The sequence below is a fragment of the Lolium rigidum genome, chromosome 3, assembly GCF_022539505.1.
Source record: "Lolium rigidum isolate FL_2022 chromosome 3, APGP_CSIRO_Lrig_0.1, whole genome shotgun sequence".
Classification (NCBI taxonomy): domain Eukaryota; kingdom Viridiplantae; phylum Streptophyta; class Magnoliopsida; order Poales; family Poaceae; genus Lolium; species Lolium rigidum.
This window is the reverse complement of record NC_061510.1, coordinates 39,940,059-39,946,362: the sequence shown is the minus strand read 5'-3', so window position 1 is coordinate 39,946,362 and position 6,304 is coordinate 39,940,059. Positions and strand designations below refer to the sequence as shown.

Genomic DNA, 6,304 nt, shown 5'->3' with positions numbered 1-6,304 from the left:
TGCAAATCCGTCGAGCCATCCACTCTACACGCTGCATCGCAGGTCGCCGAGGCCGATGGGAACTCCGCTGCTACGATTCGCAGAACAACATGTGTACATTAACCTCGTCGTCGCGCGCGGCGGAATCAAGTATTGAGGTGCGAGATGATTCCATATGCACCACCGCGAGCTATGAGATATATTTATTCTGACGGTAGTTAAACCTGGCACATCCGATTGACTATGCATCGTGAGACTGGTCATAGTGGAGAATAACATAGAGTAGTAACATTGTGCATGTTACTACTCTATATTACTACCTTCATAGTGGGTAGTTACATATACTAGTAGTTGGGGCGCCCCATGGGGCGCCTCCTGACTGGTCAGGTGCAGTCCAATCAATGGCCAAATCTTTTCATTTAGTTCCAGTCAACTCAAGTCATCTTGGACACACAACAATCTCATATCAACGTGTTTTTTCCTACCTCACCAATAACTAAGATTGAGGTTGCGCTTGGTTTCTGATTGATTTCCATAATATGTAACTTACAAAACTTGTTTACAGCAATGACTACCAGAAAACAAAGTGTACATTTGATTTTTCTTGACGAAAATACAAAAAGTAGCTGATACATGTAATGATCGTTACACGGTTCACTTTACAGACAAGTTTGAAACGATGCTTGAACAAAAACAGTCCTTAACTCACAACCAGGTAGAAACCTCGTCATAGGAAAATCCAGTGTTCTGATGAACTGATGATGAGCTCAATGCTTTCCGTGGCACTGCATAGAAAAATCTCTTTTTTTGTTTATGTAAATCTTAGCCGTGCAAATCCCACTTTGTTTTCCGTAGCATGGCACCTGGTATCATAGGAATAAATTTGTTTATGCACACTAAGATATATTGTCACTCTAGAACTGCAGTCATATCATACTAAGTGGAGAGAAAACAGAGGCCAAGGTCAACGCACAAAGTACTACAGGTTACACGGGAGTTTGGATGCATTGGTCGATGATACAAAGAGCAAACTAAGTAGTTGCAAATTCCAAATAGGATTGGGATCTAGTGATACCATTCGGACATTCTGACTGCCTTGAAAGATCTTTAGTAACTAAATGAACATATCCATTGCCGCATATATAAGATACCTGGTAAGGCAAAAGATCATGTCCTCACTTGTCAATGAAGAGAATCACCGATGGTGGCATCTCCAGGCTCCATGTGTGTCACTCAAGTCTAGCTCTGCCAATAACTGAAGATTTTGCCTCCTGTTAATTAGTACGAATCTGCACTCTTAACCAAGAAAGCATTAAAACAAATCTTTTTTCTACTGAAAGAAAAAGGCATTTACAAGTGAAATAAATATATTTGGGCGTGTGTGTATAACCCAAGTTCGACGACTACCAAAAGCCATGACCTGTATGCAGCTAACCAGGTGTTTTCTACGCAACAAGGAAGGGTGGATCTTTGTGTTCGGGAAGATGATGCACTGTCATTCCCCGATGTAAGAAAGGTTATAATATTTTTCTTAAGAAACAGTTACAAATCAAGCTGATTGCAAGTGGACATTTTTAATTAGCTAATCCGATGATTTTTGCAGCTCTGGAAACATAATCAAATTGCAAACAAAAGGGTGGCAAATTGTCGAATCCCCTGAAAGCATAGCAAGAGGTCATTTAGTCAGCACGAAAGTGGGTCAAAACAAAACATCCATGGCATTCCTGCATTTGCGAATCATTTTTAATACCAGTGTTGGGACCTATCGACTATTTTTCCTAAGAACAAATCTAGACTGGAGTCTTGGCCGTCCTAACCATCCATTACCAATGAAGCAATAGGCAATATCTATATAATGGTATAAAAGATCTACTGGCAGAATTTCTTACCAGCATTGTCAAAATTGCATCTCATCTTACCCCGAGCAAAGGTCCTATTGCTGAAGCTTCAGAACATGAAAAGCAATAACACCCCTTATGCTAGCAGAGTTCGTCAACAATATTGCTAGCCGGTCGATGCCAAGGCCCTATAAGTTCAAAGGTTCCACACAATTTTTTCGCACAAGCCACATAATTTAATAATAAATGACAAATAGTTGAGTGAAAACTTGCCAGAGATAAAATTACACCACGAGAAAAAACAATTGAAGACAATTTTAAGGATCATACCCTTCCAGAAGAAGGTGGCATCCCCATATTCCAAAGAAGTCAGTAAATATTCATCCAAGGAAACTTCATATGAATACTCATCGCCACCCCCTTTACCCTTGGTAAATTTAACCTTCTTACCCATTGCAGCACGTTTAGATTTACTCTGTTTTATTTGATTTTCAAAACGACTTCTCTGCCACAGAAAATGATGTGATCTTTACAATCTAGAATAGTGAAACAAGTTTATACACAACTGGAGACATGGATGTACATCAATTAGCTACACGCCTACACGCCTACACCAAACTTGCCTTGTTATTCAGGAGTATACTTTCTCTAGGGTGCACCGTATATATTTTTCATTACAAGTGTTCTATGTGTACAAAAGTTTGGGGAAATTTGGCAACAGTGAGGGACTTACGGATCAACATTCCATTTAATAGAATGAAGTTCTTCTCACTCAAGAATACTTCTGTGCTAACGTGAAGGAGAATAATATGGAATCTCAAAAAGGAAACATAATGCAGTGCATATCAAAATCGATGGAAAGTCATGCAAATGGTGTAAGATGGGATCATTTTAATAGAATATCATTTATTCCAAGGATACATCTGTATGCCACTAAAAACTGATCCAAACACTCCCACCATTGCCATTAAGTCAATTCTATCATTCTTTTTCACCAGATACTCCTGAAATATTAAGGAGAAAATTTAATGTCAAGAACAAACAAGCGATCAAATAATTTTTAGATGCAAATAGAACAAACAAAACTGAAGTTGTCAGTTTCCATTTCATACAAAGGTTAGTTACTCGCCGAACATGTGACAGGTAGTACATTATACTGACAAAAAAAACTCATGGAATAACCCATGCACCTTGGACAGTGGCCTTACAACTTTGCCTAGATCCACCCCAAATCTGGTGATGAAACAGTTATCTTGCCAGCGACATGAGAGATTTCTTCTATTGCTCCTTTCTAACCACATTTAAGAAAAAACATAGGGAAAGTCAGCGAAGAATAAATTCAGAAAATGAACTCATATCCATGGTTATAATGAAATAAACTCTGACCCAATGTAACACTCACACTGGATTGCTGTTTAAAATCACATTTCCCCATTATTCAATTTGCTCCATAGATGGAGAGCTGGAGATCAGATCACACGGCAAACGCAAAAATTGAAACATTACTGCAGCCAAGCTAATCTTCTACAATCAGATAAAGGTACCAGATATCGTTGTACCTCTTTGGCTGCAGCTGAGGAGGAGCCCGGGCGTTGGATGAACGTTGATAGATACCTTGACAAGGTCAATCTGCTTTTTGTGCGGCCATCTCTGAGTTTCCACATCTGAATCCTAGAACCAAATTCCTAGAACTGGTCAGCATAAGATGCTAGGCCGAAAATATACGCCGAGAAACAAAAAATGTAGACACTACAATCCAGAATCGGGACATCTATTGGCTGCTCCCTTCCGAGGCTGAGGAGCTCGATGCCGCCTGGTTCTCCATGCAGCCCTCGTGCTCCGCCTCCGCCATGGCTCCCATCTACCACCGCCTCATCGCCGCGACACCCTAGCAGGACAAAATCACCCTTGCGAAGGCGATGGGGCTGGGGAGGTAGAGGGCGACGACGGCAAAAGCGGTGAGGTGGGTGAGGCGTAGCTTTGCCGGCGGGCATGGGGGAGGCCGCACTGACCAACGCTCGCCATTACCCGCCGCCGGCTGCAGGCTCGTCATGCTACTTCCAATAGCCGCCGCCGGCAGGAAGAGAAGGACGGAAAAGAAAACAGGGTCGGGAGGTCGAGTACCAAAGTTCAGCGGTTTTTTTTTTGTCGCTCGCGTGCAGTACGTGCAGTACAAATGCCAAATGGACGACGCAGTAGTACAAGTCCAAATGGGTCTTTTTTTTTCCGCGGCACAGACCACAAAGGTCTTTTTCCATGGCAGATGGGTCTTTTAGCGTACGAGATGGCCGCACTTACTTGTACTCAATGTGGTATCATGCATGTTATATTTATTAGATTGTAAACTCATTTGTCTTGAGAAATGTGATGTTATGGTAACATAGCTAGTTACCAACTCACTCTTTTTTATTTATTGTCATGCCATGTCACCAAATTGCTTTAGAAAGTGTGATGTTACTACCTATATTACTCTCACTATGAGTAGTCTGATGTCTCCCTGTGTCTCAGTCCTAAATGGGCGGGCACTGCTGCTTGAGAAAATCTATGTTAAATGTGAAAAGAAATGTGCGAAAACTTTTTCTAAACACATGCACGTACACATTATCATAACATGTTTGTACTATTGGAATGTGCGATACTGTTTTTTAAAATGATAAAAAAAAACCTAAATCTATGTATGTTGGAAGTTTAATTTGGGGCCATCTATTTTACCTAACCAAGTGAGTTAGGCAACTTCTTTAGTTTGAATATTTAAACTTATTTAGTTTGCAAGAATGTTCTACATAATGGAACAGAAGAAGTATAACCCTCTGTTTGGTTGCATGGAATTGGTCTCTGAATTGGCTTCTCAGAATTGAAAACCCGAATTCTGCTGTTTGGTTGTCTTTGGTATTCATCCGTGGTATTGTAGTCCAATTCCGAGCCCACCCCCGCGCGGGGCAAACTTACCCCTTGGTCGATTCAGAGGTGTAGACCTCTGTATTCGCTCGGAATTGAATGGGGCTCCGTCCCAGCTCGCATCCGTTCGTTCCCGACGAGCTTGGAGCTCCTCCCGGCGGCGCCGCGCAGGTAAGCTCCGTCGCCCTGGCTCTCCTCCAGCTGGCTCGACTCCGTCCCGACCCGGCCCCCGCCGCCGACGCCCCGGCCCCGCGGAGCCGGCGTCCGCGTCCCCGGGCGGGGATGAGAGGCGGCAATCGGGCGAGCGGCGGCTGCCGCCTCCGCAGTAGCCGCGGCAGGAGAACGGAATGGAGCGGCGGCAGCCGCACACGCAGGCGCAGGAGGGCGAGGCGGAGCGGGAGCGGCGGCGGTCGCGGTCTGCAGGCCCTCCAGCTCACCCGCAGAGGTCCTCGCCGGAGTTGAAGAAGAGGAAGCGGAAGGCGTGGTGGTTCGATCTGCGGCTTGGCCGATAGGAGGGCCTGCGTGCAGCGGCTCTGCAACCGCCGCCGGTTTACTAGGCATGATCTGCCTTTTTTTTTCCTTTTTCTTATTTATTTTTAGGTGAGACTAGGGTATTTTTAGGAAAGAGAATAGGGAAATAAAAGGAGAAAATAAAAATGGAAAGAAGAAAAAGGTTACTTTGTGAAAAATAAATATCATTCTAATATATACATGTATATTTCATTCATATTATAAAGTTTATATTGTTCAAAGTTAAAAAAACATTCAATTCCACACAATGTGCATCCAAACAGGTTTTAGAATTCCATTGCTCTTTTGATTCTGCAAACGAATACCATGCGCATCCAAACAACAATTGATATTCCATTGAAATCGTTGATTTGGTATTCCATTGCCAATTCAATTCAGAGCCGAATTCTGTGCAACCAAACAGAGCATAAGATTATAATCTGTGCATGCACGTGTCTACCAATGTGATACTCCTTTCGTCCCAAAATGTGTTTCAAAATGTAAGACGTCTAAAGATTGGTCAAAAGTGAAACTTTACTAACTTTGGCCAAATATTTAGAAAAATATATTTAAATCTACAATATCGAATGGTCATATTAAGAAAATATATTTTATGGTGAATCTATATTCATGTTGATCCAGTACTGTAAATGTTTATATTTTTGTGTATAAATTTGGTCAAACTTAAAAAGACGTTGACTTTTGACTAATCCTTAGACGCCTTACATTTTGGGACAGAGGGAGTACATATTTTGAATATAATATTTCACTAGACAACCATCCAGCCGGTAAACTCTCTTACAACTGTAATTTAAAAAACAATCAAATCAATAAACTCAAGAAGATAATTATAAAGCCGGATTGTTGGTCGAGAATACATGAGCTTTGAGGTGATATCCAGATGTCCAATACACACATGGTTATTATAATTGTCATTTCCGAGATAGAAGATAGAACTAAGAGGGAGGGAAAGGGGCAAATAAGCACCGTTGGACACGTAAAACGGTGCTATATTATAGATGCAAGTGGACCAATATATAAAAAGAAATATCGTACACTTTCCAGAGACCACGCAAGAA

General features: G+C 41.9%; 1 long non-coding RNA gene across 10 annotated transcripts; it reads right to left on the bottom strand.

Moving 5' to 3' along the window:
• Positions 1-526: 526 nt before the first annotated feature.
• Positions 527-3,915, bottom strand: LOC124695749. Of its 10 annotated transcripts, none has more exons than XR_007000587.1 (7): positions 3,377-3,915; positions 3,220-3,279; positions 3,008-3,108; positions 2,739-2,821; positions 1,869-2,601; positions 1,131-1,268; positions 527-842 (listed from the first exon to the last, which is right to left on the bottom strand). It is a non-coding gene; the product is annotated as an uncharacterized LOC124695749 (long non-coding RNA). The 10 variants fall into 10 exon arrangements; XR_007000589.1 differs by having other exon boundaries at positions 1,131-1,250; XR_007000585.1 differs by having other exon boundaries at positions 1,131-1,234.
• Between the last annotated feature and the right edge of the window lie 2,389 nt (positions 3,916-6,304).